The sequence below is a fragment of the Alosa sapidissima genome, chromosome 19, assembly GCF_018492685.1.
Source record: "Alosa sapidissima isolate fAloSap1 chromosome 19, fAloSap1.pri, whole genome shotgun sequence".
NCBI lineage: Eukaryota > Metazoa > Chordata > Actinopteri > Clupeiformes > Clupeidae > Alosa > Alosa sapidissima.
Window position 1 is genome coordinate 10,725,877 of NC_055975.1, and position 18,558 is coordinate 10,744,434.

The 18,558-nt window shown below is 40.6% G+C and overlaps 1 protein-coding gene across 2 annotated transcripts in view; it reads right to left on the reverse strand.

Annotated features, from left to right (window-relative positions):
• ldah (lipid droplet associated hydrolase) overlaps positions 1-823 on the reverse strand; it is a 61,152-nt gene extending 60,329 nt beyond the window's left edge. Inside the window, exon 1 of one of the 2 annotated variants that reach the window (XM_042072961.1) lies at positions 718-823. The gene's annotated coding sequence lies outside the window, so the exon portion shown is untranslated. The remainder of the gene's footprint in view (positions 1-717) is intronic. The other variant, XM_042072960.1, reaches the window with a different exon arrangement.
• Positions 824-18,558: the final 17,735 nt, after the last annotated feature.

The window sequence follows — 18,558 nt, forward strand, 5'->3', positions numbered from 1 at the left end:
AGGCCTACTTAAGTTCTTCTTCAGCTTAAACCAAGAAGTCCTCTAAAGCACACCTAAACTGTTTATTGCCGGTTAGTTATCATTGAACAAACATATTAATGATCAATTTTCTTTGGAAATTCCTGAAGGCTGCCGAGTGAAGTTCTGATTTATCTTTCATGGTTAAAGCAAGCAATAGATAAGGGTGACATTGTCCCCAGATCACTGCTGGCAGTCCCTGCTCATAGTCCAGCGAGATATCTAGGCCAACTGTCAATTGACAGGGTTACTCAATATTACTGATGCACATATTGTATAAAACAGAACTGTGAACATGACATTACAATAGTCTAAATAAATGCGTAAAATACTGACGTTAACATCATAAACACAGTAATGTTAGCCTATTATGCTCTTGAGTTTATTTCATGGTTCACGTTCACACGTCGCACTTTAACTTTATCGTTATGCTTACCATGCACACTCGTGTGCATTTGTCAAAGAGTCTCACAAAACACTGACAAGCTCAAAAAACTACGAAAGCTTAAGCTCCAAGCTTTCGCATGGGTTGGACATCATTCATTCCCTCCATCATCAATTCTTTGCTTTGCTAGCCAGTGGTGGTGTTATTAGCCATTATTATTATTGTTATTACCTAAGAAAGACAGACCCAGTAATGCAAGCAATCTTCCTCGAGAAGAAACACCCCGCAATATCTGTGGATATTGCAGTCCTTACCTATAAATGTGAATTGGTCCAAATGTATGAAATTAAGTGACGTTCAACAACTGTCAATGAACTTTCGTACTGGAGAAGCTGTCAGCATCAGATCCTTCGGGGAAATATATAGCTGCGTTGGTAACGCTCATTACTGCCACCTATTGTCTTGGAGTTTAGTTGGGGACAGGAAGCTACTGACAGCTCTTGGTCATTTGACCATCTTTGACAGACACGTCACCTATGTGAATACCTACATAAATGTTAGGCAAAGTAAATAAAGTACATTTTTTTACATTTATAGGCCTTATAGCCTTCTATTTCTTATTCTTGAGAAGGGTGGAGACATGACTTTCTGGTGAAGTCTATTCCAAGTTGTTGATTTGACGTCTTTTGGGGTCACTCTAAAGTGAAAGTGAGACCATTTGTGTTCCCTCTGGAACATTTCTCCTTTCCAAGTAAGCAGAATATGCATTCTATTCCTTCAATGATCGGTCCCTCTTCATGTTGTCAAAGTCTCTTGCGTCCTTTAAAACTGTCCTGTTCAATTAAACCAGAAGCAGACCACAGCCACACCCTTGAGCTTTGTCTGGCTCTCTTGACAGTATGTCAAAACTGACAAGCTAAACTGAATCTAAAATTTGAGGTTATTCTACGAGAGTTAAGCCACTGAAGATAGGATGTGAACCTCAAATCATATAGCATAAGAAAATGAGCTACAGTCTAAATAGTTTGGCAGAATATCTGTTACTTGAAAACATGTTCCTGACCAATTGTGTTATTCTAGACACCTCTGTGAGTGTCTGGTATGGATGTACAACATCCATAGTACATCAAATGTGTGGCTGGAACTTGGAGAGAACTTTCTTCGTGAGAGGAGCAGGCAAGCTTTCTCCAAAGGGAGACAATCCACACATGTGTCTAGTGTGCGGTACTCATCTCCAAGAGTTTGTCCCTGACCAAAGATGTTCTGAACAAACAGTATCCTCTGCTCTGGTCAAACAATGGCCAGTTTCTCCGCGGGAGGCATGTGTGTGTGTGTGTGTGTGTGTGTGTGTGTGTGTGTGTGTGTGTGTGTGTGTGTGTGTGTGTGCGTGCGTGCGTGCGTGCGTGCGTGTGTGTGTGTGTGTGTGTGTGTGTGTGTATGTGTGTGAGTTGGCGGCAGCGGTGGTGGTGGTGGTGGTGGGGGTCTGTCTTAACCATCAGCACTGTTCTATGATGAGATCTACCTAAAATGCCTGTGTCTTCTGCAACCGTCAGCACTGTTTCTATGATGTTATCTACCTAAAATGCATTCAGCCCTCTGTTTGTAATTGCACTGTATGATGTTTTTGGCTACAGACTTTTGAACGGCCATGACTTAGTTGTCCGGTTTCTTTTAGGCTCCTTCTGGGGCATTCATTCATGCATTCGTGTGTGTGTGTGTGTGTGTGTGTGTGTGTGTGTGTGTGTGTGTGTGTGTGTGTGTGTGTGTGTGTGTGATATCTTTTCATACCTGGCAGAATGTGAGACAGAGAAATTCCTTTACCAATTACATTGCTCACCTGGGAAACACTTTAGGTCTTACTAAAACTTTATGAGGACATCATACAACATCATTTACTGCAATATGTAAACTTTGTTTTTCTGCTGGAGGAAAATGGAAGTGTTTTTCCTCTGGAAGAGTCCTCTTGGTTCTCTCTAGTGCCTCATGTTCATTTGATAATACTAAAGTGATCTCAAATTTATATATATAAAAAAGTTGTATATACTGTACGCAGAACAGTCCAAAGGTTTAAATCATTGACCATAGATTATATTCATGCATGTGTTATGCCATTGTGTGTGTGTGTGTGTGTGTGTGTGTGTGTGTGTGTGTGTGTGTGTGTGTGTGTGTGTGTTTGTGTGTGTGTTTGTATGTTTGCACACATGTACTGTAAGACTGTGTATTGCTCACAACCTTTGTATTTTTATTTGTCAAAATGATCTTTTTGATCATTTTTATATTTTTTCTGCTAATGGATTTCAATCATCAACAAACTAATAAAAGCAGGCTGTCTTGGAGAAGATGAGCTCTGTAGTCTTGGATGAGTAAACTTGCAGTATGTCCTAATGCATGGCAGGCTTGCTCCAAAAGACAAAAGTGAAATCATTTAAAAGTATGGTTTCAGTTTCATGTTAATAATGAATTATTCATAGCAACTGTAACTACTGTAACTATACCTGACAACTTCTTTTATAGAAGTGAGAAATACCAGTGGTTTTGTGGTAGTAATGTTTATATAGTTTTGATTTCTGCACAGGACATTTCAACATTGTTAGAAGGTTGAATTTTGGAGACTTGGAGATTTTTGGTTGAGAGCCTCATTTGACACCATCCATTTCCCATGACGGAAGACGGGGAAACTGTCTACCGTTAAAGCTGCCATTAGAAAAACACAAACATTACATGAGCCTTTCTAGCCAATGTCATCAGTCTTGGAAAATGGGCCTGAATTGCTTGGTGCAATGTCAGCAGAAAAAGAGCCCGACAGTAAAAGAATGGTTGCAGAAAAAAGGGCATTGAATATGAATAGAAGCACTATCACTAGCAGATCATGATGAAGAGGAAGAAAGTGATGATGAGGATGATGAGGATGATTATGATGATGATGATGATGATGATGATGATGATGATGATGATGATTTTTTTGCAACCCTTCTATTATCTTGTTCTTGAAGAGCAGAAAAAAGGATGTTGAATAATCAAAGAGCAGCTCTTTGTCTGCTGACTTAACAGCAGGCAGTTCGGGCTCATTTTCTACAGATCTAATAACTTTAAAAAATAATGTTCCACAGTGTGAAATGATGATAATGATGATGATGCCAGAGCACTATTTTGTCAAGTCATTAAAGATCTTTATTTCACACCTAACATCCACTTTGTTAATTAATGGAGTACAATGAAAACACGCAGAAAGCCAGACAGTTGCACAGAACAGCTAAGGGACCTCAGTTTAAGCACCTGTGAAAACAAATGCTATCATAACAGTAATCCCAGTATGTTTTAGGGAAGTCTGTGGCTGGTTTTCACACAATAATAAATAAAATGGTTGTTTCTGATATTAAGTATTTCCTGATTTTTTTTCCTTTTTGATTTATTGGATGATAGAGTAAATATTCTCAAATCATCAGAGAGTACGCTGATTTCAGTTCATTAATTAATCATATACACAGATGTTTCTTGTTTTCTTTCAACAGACATGAGGAGCATTAATCAACTTTTTTTTTAGAGAACTTGTCCCTGTAACTAAGAGGAGAAAGAGATGTGACAGGCTGCCAACAGTTTATTATTTACACATGTTGAAGGAATTAACACAAAAACAAAATAAATCAAAATAAATAAAGCAGAACAATCAGACAGGATGTGAAAGAAAATAAATTGCACAATTTATTAATCCATGTTCAGACTTCTTTTTTTTGTTATACATTCAACCATCCTGCATCCTTTTGTGCTCCAAGACAATACTTGAAGGTGTCATGAACAGTGAATGTCTTCATTTAAAAATGCAATCCAAGTAGAATTTATTGATTCAATAAGACTTGTAAAACTCAGCCCCTCGGTGATGCAGCCTGTGCACAATTGGGTTATGGGTGTTCCGCATATAAAGTCCTCAGCATGTGTCTTCAGTATGTTGTCTAAAAGAAACAGCATGTCAAGTGCTGAACTGATCTGCACCATATACATTGCCAGGCTCATTCCTACATTTTACAAGGCTGGTATTGATCAATTGTTTCAGAGCTTTCACCCTAATCATCTCACACAAACATGTTTTTTTTTTTCATTTAATTACCATATAAGCCATCCTAGTAAAAAAACTAAAAAAATTGGTTTATTCTACAGAAACAAAGCCAGCCTCCCTATGGAAAGTGGGAAACAAGTTGTTGAAGCAGTTTTTATGTCAGTTCTATGGTGATGTGATAGAAATGCTACTGCTTGTTCACTTAAACCCTGCAGTTCACTTACCAGTTCAAGTCTACCACTCTGCCCTGAGATTACTGCAATTGGTGATGGCTATAGCACTTATCATTGCGTCCTCTATGGTTGGTCATCTTTGACAGAGAGGAGACAATCATTGGTATCTGTTTATTTACAAAGGTATTGTTGGGAAATTACCAGAATATTTCAAACATGCTTGTTTGGAATTCTGGTCCCTATCAGACCAGATCAAATGACTGATTTTTTCCCCCAAATGACTGTTTATTTTTCCCTTCCTTCTATAATGTTATGCAGGTTATATTATTATTTATTTTATTTTGTTTTATTTATAGGCCTATACTTTTTTACCCCAATTATAATAATATTTTTGTTATTTGTTACTGCAATCTTGGCTTCACTGAAAATGAGGACTACCCTCAATGAACCACGATAATAAATAATGATTGAATGAATGTATGGATGGATGGATGAATGGATGGATGGATGGATGTTTTATGACTGAAAGTATGACAAGCAAATTAAGGTGACTGTTTTACAATGACTTTCTTTAGGGAGAGATTGACACTGGAGAAGACATTCAGGGAATGGATGTCTTAAATCCTGATGGATAGTTGCACATTAGCAATGACATTTGTATGTATGTTAGCTTGTTACCAAAACACGTTTGCACACAATTTGAAATAGAAAACAGGACAGGTGGATCTCACATTTGTCATGGAGAATGTCAGTCTGCAGTCCTGTAGTTCTGCTTTAGACGGTTTACGTGCAACATGTCTGGTCTGCCTCGATTAACCAGACAAAAAACTGATAAAAGCAAGAGCCTGCAAATATTGAAAACACACAGCACAATGAAAATTATTATATTTTGTGTGTGCAGTGAACCTTTTGGCTTCAGCACAGACATTTTTCGACGATGCGATAACTTGGACATGATGCAATGATGAGCCATAGAGCCACAGTATGTGCTGCTGTGATAGCGTAACAGATTAATGTCTTTCCTGGAAGCTCCGCAAGGAATGGTCCTGGATGCAGCAATGACAAGTGATGTCAGCCTTACTGTGTCCCAGTCAATAGTTGGGTGTCTGGACAATGTAAAGCTTGATCTCACAAGAGCAGTCAAACTTCAAGGGAAGGCTTAAGGAGGAGATGTTTAACATACTGTCCAAAACGCAAACTGACAGGTCATGGCCTGCTGAGGATTTGGGAAATTACAGTCATAAGTTCTGTTTATTTCCATGGGTCATACCAGCAATGTATATAATATGACATGAACAACAACAACAACAACAACAACAACAACAACAACGTCAACGTCATAAACAACAATACAAACATATGCCAACTAAACTATTTTTTATGTGTTTGGGCCTTCAGAAGACCTTGAGCAAACGTTACTCCTACTATCGTTATTGATATTGGCTTTTGTTTTAAATGTTGCACATGTACGTGGTGCAGCCTAGGAGGTGGAGGCAATCTATAAGCAGAGCTCCTGCTTTGTGTAAAAGCTCTCATAAGCTATGATTGTCTGACAGGTTTTCTCGTGCCTCATGGATGCGAGTATGCAAAAACTGGTTTCATTCCCATTCTGAGTAGGCCAAGGACAGATTGGTCCCAGCTGATTGGAATAGCTTTAGATGTGCACTGCCAGGACACAAGGACAGGTGGATGAGGGTGTGTTGAGAACTGAAGAAATCCAACACGCACACCCCCCCCCCCCCCCCCCCCCCCCCCACACACACACACACAAAAACAGCCTCTCATAAGACCGTCTCTTCTATTCTCGGTTATAGTTTCCTCTTCCTCATACTTGGCAGGCATTTCAGTATGGTCACACCACGCTCAAACAGCACTGCACATGCAGGGATGGCTTCCCTTTTTTGATAAAACACACAAACCTGCTTGGACGATGGTCAAGTGTACTTATCCTCTGAACTGGCTTTGGAAGTCCTCCTCAACAGATTCTCTGGCAGGGAGGTTGAAAGGAGGGGTCAGGCATTTGGACAGGGAACTGAATCATAAGGAAGGCTGATGGACCGCTGTTTCAGCACACCCTCCTCCTCCCCTCCTTTGATGCTTCTCCTCTCGTTTTGACTCTCGGTTTGACTCTGGATTTGAATTTTTATTAGACAAATTCACATAACTTGGGTCTCCATCTGTATGCATCTTTGGGAATGGAGTGCACAGCAATCCTCAAGTGCCTGTCAACGCACCACAGCAGAACATAGAAGTAGGTCCCCTCAGATTACTTTCAGCTGTTTATCAAAGTGCTCTATCAATTCAATGCACTTTTCCTCCTTTCAACATCTTGTTCTATTGCGCCTCATAAACCATGCATGGTAACCCATTGGATATAATATGTCTGGTAATAGTTACCTGCTTCACTGCTTTATTTATTAAATAATGTATCCTGGAGAAGTTGACACTCATTGACTTTGATAACCCTAGGAAAAATCCAAAGGAGCGAGTTATATATTATGTGGATTATATGCATTTGGAGACTAAATGTACAGTAATAGGTGGAATGCATGACTGCCATATTGATTTCCAACTCACGCAGAATGTAAAAGACAGGCTTCCCAGAATTCCATGCTGTAGTTGGGCCACACTGAGGTCCTTGTGCTCAAGTGGCAATATTTTTTCCTGGTTAACACTTCAACTTCACAGATAAAAAAAGCATAAAATGCCCACATTTATACATTTGTTGCTTATTATTACAGACTACATTGGACATTAATTATACCTCTTATGGACCCTTTCAATCTGTTCCCAGAGGGTTTCCGGTTGAAATTTTTAAAACCAATGCAGATACTGTGAAATTAAAATGAATCGGACTTTAGCGTAATACAACATTTTGACTTTACTTGTTTTATCTATTTATGTATTTATTTTTGTTTGTCCCCAAGTTTCTCTCAATGTTGTTTTCTGTGCCACCAAATGACTTATGCACCTGTAAGGGTCTATAGATAAAAAGAGAATGCAGAACATAGACCTCTTTCACACCTATGAGAAGCTGACAATAAGATATTTTGTTCATGGACAGTTCAAGGAAAGAAAATAAATAAATCTGATGATAATCAGCCTGGCTGACACCAAATCAATTATCAGTTGATTGGCACTGTTCGTTCACTTTTGATTTCCAAGGAAAGGGGCGTAAACACCAGTGAAATCAAACTGAAGTTGGTACATTAAACTCTTACAGTACAGCAAACATATCTTTCTTCAAGGGATCAGATTCCAAAAATAATTCAGTGGAAATGCATGGATTCCAGTTGTTGCTGCTACTGGAAGAAACTGGAATCCATGCATTTCCACTGAATTATTTTTGGAATCTGATCCCTTATCATACCTGTTCATTCTTACTCGTTGCTCGACTTATCGTGACTAAATTCAAGATGGCTGCAAACGCTAAACTTCGTGAAGATACTGTCTGTATAAATCGTCTTGTAAGTAAACTACAAGTGCTTTTTCAAAGTTCTCAATGTCTCGTTTTAAATGTCAGGGCCCTCGGAAGTCTACCAATGAAGTGTGGAGATACATTGAGCCTCGTAAATGGGTGTAAAACAGTGATTTATTTGCATGGCTAGCCCGATGCCGAAGCACCACTATTGAAAAAGCTGTTGGTAGCATCGGCTAATTAGCGCCAGATTTTGGAGTGCAGGGGACAAGCCGGGATGGGCTATGAGACATACGTTCACACTCGGTATCATGTTTCAATACACTTTAGGTCAATATCACACCGGAATTGTCCTTTAATACTGATGCCATCAGCACAGCCACTGGTTGAGCGCAGAATCTACCTGTGCAGAGAACATCATCAGAACTCCCATCTGTACCAGATCTACACCTGTGCAGAGAACCTCATCAGAACTCCAATCTATACCAGATCTACACCTGTCCCACTGCCTTAGCAGAGCCACCACGATAGTTAGGCCGGCTGCAGACTGCCGGCATGGCGTGAGTGTGGCGTGTCTTTTGTGTGTCATTTGCGTTGCGTTTTCTACCTCTATTCACATCTGTTGCCAGCCTTGTCTGTACACACGTCAATATATTTTTTTTATACATTTGTTTGCACATAAATAACCCATTTAATATATTGTTTTTAATATTATTTATTTATTTATTTATTTATTTATTTATTTATTTATTTATTTTTAATTTACATTTATATACATGAATGCATCGATGTCAAAACCTAGAGACTTTCAAATATCAAAATGTCATTTATGCAATGTATTCTTGTCAAAATGACATATAAAACATCTTTTCATAGTCTATTTTGCCTGGAAACACTTCCAACATGCTTGCGGGTCGCGTGAAAAAATAGGCGCCAGTCCTATTTGTAGCATGCACAGGTTTTCAGTGCAGCTTGAGCTGCGCCTGAGATGTGCATGTCACGCAGGAAGTGTGCAACCATAACAACATGGGAGCTGAAATGAAAATGGACATGCCACGCAGCTGACACGCTCATGCCACGCTCATGCCACGCAGCTGACACGCTCATGCCACGCTCATGCCACGCAGCTGACACGCTCATGCCACGCAGCTGACACGCTCATGCCACGCAGCTGCCACGCTCATGCCACGCAGCTGCCACGCTCATGCCACGCTCATGCCACGCAGCTGACACGCTCATGCCACGCAGCTGCCACGCTCATGCCACGCTCATGCCACGCAGCTGACACGCTCATGCCACGCAGCTGCCACGCTCATGCCACGCTCATGCCACGCAGCTGACACGCTCATGCCACGCAGCTGCCACGCTCATGCCACGCAGCTGACACGCTCATGCCACGCAGCTGCCACGCTCATGCCACGCTCATGCCACGCAGCTGACACGCTCATGCCACGCAGCTGACACGCTCATGCCACGCAGCTGCCACGCTCATGCCACGCCGGCAGTCTGCATCCGGCCTAAGAGACCCCACCTGTGTAATAACGCAAACACTGTGAAAACAGCATGCAATATATTCTTATCTTATTGTTTGTCTATAGGACTATACCTACATCTTTTGTCTGTCTGTGCTGTCTATTATGTCTACCTATTGTTGTCTTATATGCACTTGTCTTTTATGGTTATGTTTACAGATTGAGCTTGAAACGCAGTTTCATTAGGCTGAGTGGACTGAATGACAATAAAGTTGACCTTGACCTTGACTTTGACTTCTAAATGTTTTTTCTTAACACTTGTTTTTTTTTTTGACTCGTTATCATCCACAAATAGACTGTGTGTTGAAGCATTTCTCGTTTAACTGTTCATTTTTGTACCACCAACAGCAAATGCCTTTTTGCAAGCATGTCTGACTGACCATCTCTCTCCCATGGACTCCCATTGATGAATGGACAATGTCCATGACACCTTGGCATTGTATGAAAGTCCAGAGTGTACACCCACCGCTGATTGTGTTTATGTTTCCTCAGAAGCTCATATGGACAACAGGGAGACACATGTTGAACACACTGTAATTGCCCGTTTGGAAACACATGTATGATACATTTATGAACTTGCAAAGAAATGTTTGCTTCAAAAGTTGGCTGTGAAATGCCTGTTTGTATACAGTGTCTCTCATCAAATCTGGTCCCAACCTGAATCATTGGCAATATATCTCAGAGGCCAGAAACAAAAGAAAATCCCTTAACTTTGATTGTCTGTTACATCAGAATTCATGCGCACTATGACACAGGAAATTCTGAGTTGAAATCATATTGTTTTTATTTAACATAAACAAGTGTATTGTGAGACCTTTGCATATGCATATTGCATGTTCCTCTTTTTTCTGCACCTGAATATTTAGATCTGCATTGAACTCAGTACATTTGTTTTGGTTATCAAGAAAGCTTATGTAAATGTAGTGTTGAATGTTGCTTTCCATGTTCATTCTAACATCTATACAAAAGAGCACAGAGAGAGAGAGAGAGAGAAAGACATGAAACCATTTCATTATACCATCAATCCAGGGGCCTCCCCATTCAATGCAATCAGTGGCTGTTTGTCCCCACTCAGTTGACCAAGAGGGGAATATAACTTGTGATTGCCTGCATGCTGAAGCAGTGCTGTTATTGATTTCACTCGGCCCACTGAAAGGCAGAGAACAGAGAATGCTATGTATGGAATGTCTATTGGTTCACTGCTCATTCCAGACAGGAATAGAACTTTTGATCTGATACGTTGTGTCAGCTGGTAACTACGGTCAAGGGAGGATCCTGGGGGGGGGGGGGGGGATATAGTAGACTTTTTTTCTACTTAAAGTATACTATATCTACTATGCCTGTTACACAGAACCTGTAATATTCATTTGACACTCTGGAACTCTGGAGATGTTTATGTTTGTGTAGGACGAATGGCAGTGTGAAGTGTGAAGTATAGTGCTTGCCTTTGGCATAGAGCTCTCCCAGAGGTGTGATCGGATGATGAACTGAGATGAGATGAAAACATTCACCAAATGAGATGAAAACATTCACCAAAATTACGTATTCCAATGGTTCGGGGATTATTTGAATTGAAGGCAGCCAAAGACGTCTAGACATTCGAACCCTTGTAACCACTGCAGTTCCACTAACATCCAGTTATGGAGTAGAGTTTCACCCACAGGATCTGGGAGAAAAACAATTCGCCACACAATGTGAAGGATATGCTCGGTAGTCAGAAGTGTGCCCTGGTCTTTATATGTTGCACAGTCACCTTCCAGCTGCTGTTTTATGGACATTCTCAGGCATATATCAGTCCTGACACACTGAAGGCTTTGAAATCTGGGGAAGTGATTTAAGTTTAGGCCAGACCCAACAGGTTGAGCTATCATCGTTGTTGCTCCCATGGGGAAACTCACACATCTTTCAAACCATGTAAAAACGCACCCATGTAAACACTTTCATACGGTCATCCCTCTGTCTCAATCTCTTTCTCTCTTTCTCTCTCACTCTCTATCTCTCTCTCTCTCTCTCTCTCTCTCTCTCACTCTCTCTCTCCTCCCTGGAGATGGTCTCAGGACCAGGCCTGATGTCCCTGGGGCCTGAACCAAACTTGTGCTACCTGACCCTTGAGACATCAATACTGTGGTTAGTTTTATCATCTGCACCAAGCCTATTCAAACAGCCTCTGACAGGGTTCCTTAAATACATTTTCAGATATAAAATAAATACTATTTATGACTTTTTCTTGGACCTGGGCCCTTGTTTAATTTGTGCATTTTACATAGTAAACATATAGGCACATCTAGCCGTTGATGTACATCTCTACATTTACAACAAACACTCGAATATTGAACCACAGACACGGCTTTGATGCCGTCCTCTTCTCCAATATTATTTCCTTAGCATGGGTTCCATTCACAGCAGGTTGACTCTGAGACCTTATAGAATGCTCCGACTGTTAGTTAGGTGAGTCACATGGTCACATGCACAAGAACCCAGAACCACACACTGGTCCTTTACATCCTCTGCTCCAATGTTTATTTCTCAGAAGGTCTTCTTGTGGCAGGTTCTGACTCGGGCTCCGTGAGTGGAGACATGTTCTGAAGAAACTAGAACCTCTCATACTTACATACTTGCACTTACATATCTAATATCCTCTCCTAAAGTCTTGATTTTCCTCACAGGCAGGTTCTGAAGCCCAGTGAGTGAGAATTAGGTGCTTTAAATACTCCACAATTACAAGAACCTCGAACCTTGTACTCATCTTAAGGACATTGCATATCTTTCCTTAAAAATATACAGTATATCCTCTCCTAAAATGATCGTCTCAAAACACATAAGGTTTCTCAGGCTCTGTCTTGTGAGTATGTTTCAGGTGATTTACATGAACCAAGGGGGCAGGAAAGGAGAGGAGACTCGAGTGCCGAGCCCAGCCCCAGCCCTGGTCGCTCACATCCAATCACATCATCTTCTCTGAGCTCCGATTACAACCACGGTCACATTCATCACATGGGTCATTCATCACTGACAGGCATTTAAAAAAATACTATAAATTCTCTACCTTTACCTAACAGGGGAAAATGCCTTGACAGAAAACCTCATATCCATCAACCCCATGTTCAACTTCCACCCACCTGGCCAATGACTGCCCGCCCGGCCAGGGAAACTTGCTGACCCCATCAAACCACAAGCCACCCACAGTACCGGCCACACATAATTCAAGTAAAAGGAGTCATCATTCATCATTGTTTTAAAAAATCATTCACTAAAATAAATCAAAATACTACTGTAGTTTTGATGACAGTTTTACATTTGCATGTCATTAACATGCATTGGTTTAAAATGTTGAGACAGAGGATCTTGGCGTTGGTAGTGCAGTTGAACTACATGGCCAATGTGCATTCTGCATGTCTAATATTTTGACAGAAATGACATAGTGGTTGGTTAGACACCACAACCCCAGCTGAGAACAACAGTGCGATCTTGTTTCAACATAGCTCAGGAAAATCGTTTAGCCTAAATGCATGTGTCCTCCGCTGGGCTGGAGAAGTTGATTTCAGTCTATTAGTGTCCAGATGCCCTGTCCTTTCTCATCATGAGTCCGAGTATGTTTGGAGACCAGAGCTCACGTGCTGACACAGCTAACATCTAAAGATCCATCGTCATGGACTCATGGCCCTAGCAGGGATGTTTTGTACATTTGTTCACACGTCGGGTTCATATACCATTCTGTCTCATCTAATTCCACATGTTCCCTTTGCATATATACTGTAGCCTATGTATTTGTCACTCTGCTTATTTATTTTGCATTGGTCCTACACCCTTATGTTGACATTTTCCTTGATTTCCTTTGATTTCTCTCATAAACAGTGATAGAAGCTTGATCAGTTAAAAAACCTGGAGGAGCGCCGAGGGAGGAAGTGGCAGATCTCTCTTCCCCCTGATCTCCTCGCTCTGACAGCTCCAGCCCTAGTCATGGGGGGCAGATGTCTCCTCATTTGTCACAATCTTCACTTTCTCTTTTGGCTTCCCGTCTGTCAGCATCTCCTGAATGACGGATTCTCTCAGTTGTTCTAGGACGATCCAAAGCCACATACTGTAGCTTTGCAAATTCCATCTTGTATTAGCGGGTGAACAGCTTTAGCATCTTGAATCCAGCTGGACTATGAACCATTAATCAAGTCCAAACTGGACAGCAGCATGCCAGTGCAACTGTGCCAGGCAGTGCTCACATTGTGGAAGGTCTGCATTTTCACACTTGATCCATGCATCCGCTCCCCACCGCTGGTCCAATGAGCTATCAGTTACTGGCACAAACCAGGAAATGTCTGGGAATGGCTTGTAATGGATCGAGACAACCACAGCAAGAAGTAGTGCAACAAAAGCTTATCTATCATAACCAAATATGGTACACGTTTCAGTGTACACAGCTGGCTTCAGTGCAAGACTAAGTGCAGCAGTCATAAGACAGTATTTGGTCCAGTGTGTGAATTATGAAATGTCGACCTCCAAGTAAAACACACTACTCATGTTTGATTGCTCTGTTCAGCATTATTGCTTTATAGCATTTGGAGAAAGCATTGCGGTGTGTCGCATGGTTTCATAATAAATGAATGCCTATAATGCATTCTGTCCATGACAAAAGGTCTGTTACACTTGTTACCCTGTATGTAAATATACCCTGTATATTTGGGGCAGCCGTGGCCTACTGGTTAGCGCTTCGGACTTGGAACCGGAGGGTTTCCGGTTCAAACCCCGACCAGTAGGCTTGGCTGAAGTGCCCTTAAGCAAGGCACCTAACCCCTCATTGCTCCCCGAGCGCCGCTGTTGTTGCAGGCAGCTTACTGCGCCGGGATTAGTGTGTGCTTCACCTCACTGTGTGTTCACTGTGTGCTTAGTGTGTTTCACTAATTCACGGATTGGGATAAATGCAAAGACCAAATTTCCCTCACGGGATCAAAAGAGTATATATACTTATACTTATGTCAGTGCCTGGTTAATCCATATATGCCTCATACTGTACATTTTTCACTTACTCTTAGTGTCAATATCTGGATTAATAATAAGGGACATTAATTTATTATACTGTGAGAACATGACAGGCACTAAGTGTGTGACCTGTGCGACCTCTCTCCAGCAGTCCTAAATGCACCCAAACATACTTCACACTTGTGAAGGAGGACTCAATGGAAGACAACAAGCAGACGGCATGTTTTTTGCAATATAAAAAATAATGTAAGTATGCCAATTATATGAAGCAAGATTTTGAAATTGTCAAGGCAATGCTGCTTACATGTCAACGGTGCATGTCTACCCCTTCCTCTAGTCCACAGACTGCTTAGGACCCCGTTGAGTGTTGAGTTTTTCTAAATTGACCTATTTCCTACCTTCCCAGTGGCTACAACAGTTTTTGTCCAGACCATCTTTATTACCTCAGCATTTCCCACTGAAACCAATAGCAACAGCAACTGTGAGCCTATACACGTTGCGCTGTCTTAACAGTTCCCAGTGTGAAGGTCCTCGCCCTCAGCTAATATTCATTATATAGGATAACAAGAATGCATCCCGTGGAGAGGTTTAATGGCTGTTTGAAAGCCTTCAAAGTGGATAATCTCACTTGACAGGAAACACAGAATGTGCAAAGGAATGTCACTTAAATATAGTAAATTATTATGCAATATTTGGGTAGATATTTTCTGAACACATCTGGACTGAAGTATGAGCAAAGATATTAAGGCATGTATAGAAAAAAATGCATTCAGTTGTAGAACAGTGCACAAAGTTTCGACCCTGGTCTAATAATTCTTAATTCTGGAAATGGTATGTAATGGATTTCAAAATCCAGTGATGGATTTAAATTTTATATTAAACTGTTCATTGAGACACAATAAAGATATTCAAATAAAATGTTTTAAAGGCTTTCCCAGTACAGCATTTTCAGGAATGTTTCTAAAGTAAACAAGAGATGTACCATCTTACAGAGAGCAAATAAAAAAAAAAATGTATTTTTTCAGCTGCCCTGTCTCTCAGGCCTCTTTTGACATGGGCCATGATTTAAGAAACAGCTGAGCATTGTCAGAAGGATATTATTCTTACAGATGAAGATCTATGAAACCCAGAGTAAAAAAAAGAAGAATCTTTGGCATGCTAGAGGCAGGTTGAGTTTGAACACAGGGTAAAGTGAGAGATGCAGGGAAACAGAGACAGAGAGAGAGAAAGAGGGAGAGAGAGAGGGGGGAGAGAGATAGAGCGAGAGACAGAGAGAGTAAACAAAGACAATTGAAAATCTGCTGATTATTTGAGCAGAAATGTTTCTGAAGAAGGCCTAATATCATTAGATGTGTTGCAAGAAGGTCAATGAAAATTTACATGCACATCACACACAAAATGAGGACAAGGTTTTTTCTATTAATTTGTTTAAAAATATTTTAAAATATGGGGATGGATTGGATATGATGACAGGTTAGTTTACAGCAAAACTCATGCATTCCCTCCCAATAATTCTTAATTCTGCAGTTTTGTGTTCCAAAAAAAAAAAACATACAAACAAAAAAAATCTGTGTTCCATTGCAATAACATCTAGCATTCCTTCATGATTTTCCCCTTTGGAGAAAAATAAAACATGGAGAATATATAAAATCAACTCAGAAAATAAAAGTTCACAAAATTCCTCTAGGAGCTCTTGAAAAGCCCTTGTGTGAATCGCATAGTGAATTGGGCGCAGAGTGACGACTAGTTTCAGGTAGTGAAAAGCGTGTGGCCTGCTGGCAGGTGTTCTCGTTATAAGCTATAGGCTACTACTGGTGGTGCACCCTGACAACTGCACGTCAGCTCCGAAGGGGTAAAACAGACAAATGACCTTTTGATTAATTATGATCTCAGTGCGAGGAGCTGATGACACCCAAATGCCAACGTCTCGAATGGCACAAGCCTGCATTTCATCATGAAGAAGGTCAAGTCCAGAGGCAGGACGGAGAATCTGCGCGAAGCCACCCCTTGTGTGATTTTTATCAGTGTGTGGTTCGTTCACAGCTGTAGCAGGACGTACTCGAGGGGTGGAACGGAATAGCCCCATATTTTATTGCCTTTTGCACACCCTGTAAATCATTGACATTTTGTTTTCTTTCGCAGCCTTGTTACCCCCTCACAGAAATGAGATTACTCACCACTGGCCAAAATCCAGCTCAGGGGTATTCTACAATGGGACATGTTATTTATTACAGTGGACTGGGCTATAACATCTGTGCAATGGCTTATATTACGTCCACTACCTCTCCCTACTCCATTTTATAAGGTATTTTTATTGAAAAAAAAAAAAAAACTAAACACTGTGTGCATCCATCATGGTTGCTACAAACAGCATTTTATTGCGAAATAAATGTACAAAACCATTGAGAAAATCTAACCTGTAGTCACTAGCCAGTGTCTTGTTTTTCTGATTTCTTATTAGTCTGTTCACCACAGCTTGCTTGCTTTCTGAAGATCATTGACGAAATAATTATTCATAAACAGGAGGCAATTACTACTCTCAATGTAGGACTAATTGTTTCTAAGAGGGCCAGTGTCCCTGTTACATAATCATTAAGTGTAATAAGGAGTTTCTTTACTCCCTTTATAAAAAGTATGGTTGCCATGGGTGTTGTGAAAAGCACTCTGGACTGTGGCAGAGATGGACCCATAGAAATGTTTACATGAAGCGTGAACTTCTTCACTATGGCCTTATATTTGACCCATTTTGTCCAGTGAGGCATGGCCGTATCATTTCACGTCCCGTCACTAGAGGCATCTTTTTGGATGGGATCAGGAGGATTAGACTGGAAGCAATATCAACTGAATGTGCAGAAAAAATAATAGCTTATTTTCCCCCAAAGTGAGATAATATCATCCATGGTCCTGATAATCCCACCCCTAGTCACGGCACATTCTTTAACTGATTAATACACAACAGCAACAACAGCAAAAACTAAGATACATCATTGCCACAGTATTATACATCTGTTTTAATTTAGTTTCATCTATTATATTTTATTATGTGAGAACAATGGATCTTATATCAAGCTGAACTAGCATTTTTTCTTATTCAAACTAAAAGGGCTAAAATGTTGCTTTTGATGCACATTTGCACGTATTTCTATTCTGAGAAATATCGACGTGTAAGAAAAAGTGGTAAAGAATTTCAAGTGTGCTGAAAGAACATTGTCAGCTCCTCCATTTCTGTGTATGAAACAGTCACATTTCAATAGGTGTTGCCAAAACTAACCCTCCACCTCGATAAGATACCTTTGAGATATGCCCTCTGGACAAGCTTTTAAGCGTTTGAGCGTCTTTAAAATATTAACATTGGATGTGACTATGCATCATACACCTTTCTATGATTCTGCTTTTTCTAGGAACCTTTACTGACTAAGTGCCAAAGTCTACAATGGGTAACAGAACTATGGACACAGTTTCTTGTCAAAACACATACAGGGAATACCTACAGTACTACCTGAATGTCAACATGATTGATTTTTTTACCAAGAATACCCTGCTCCATAATGATAGTCATACTTGCAGAGGTGTTACCTCCAGCATCTGACAAGCAGAACTGAGCCAACAAACCTGATAAGAAACATATTCCTCACGACTGAAGCAAACACTGGTCATAGACCATGCCCAGATTGAGCATTATCAGATTCTTAGAATTTGTATATTATAATTTCAGGTTTGTAAAAGCTACATAGGCTAGATTCTCCCCTACCCCCAACTGCACTGAAACACGTAGGCCAAAAATAATACACGCCATTTCCAACTAAGCTTGAACTGAAACTGAGCTTGGAGTGGTATAGTTTATCTTCTAAGCAGCGAGTTTATCTGCTAAGCAGCAGATAGTTCTGCCATTTGCAGACTCATCCAGGTACTGACAGCATCTGAGCAAAACTTACATTAGCTCCAAGAAGTTTAGCAAAATAGTCACCTGGTTTCCTAGTGAGCCCCAGACTTTGCCATCCCCATGC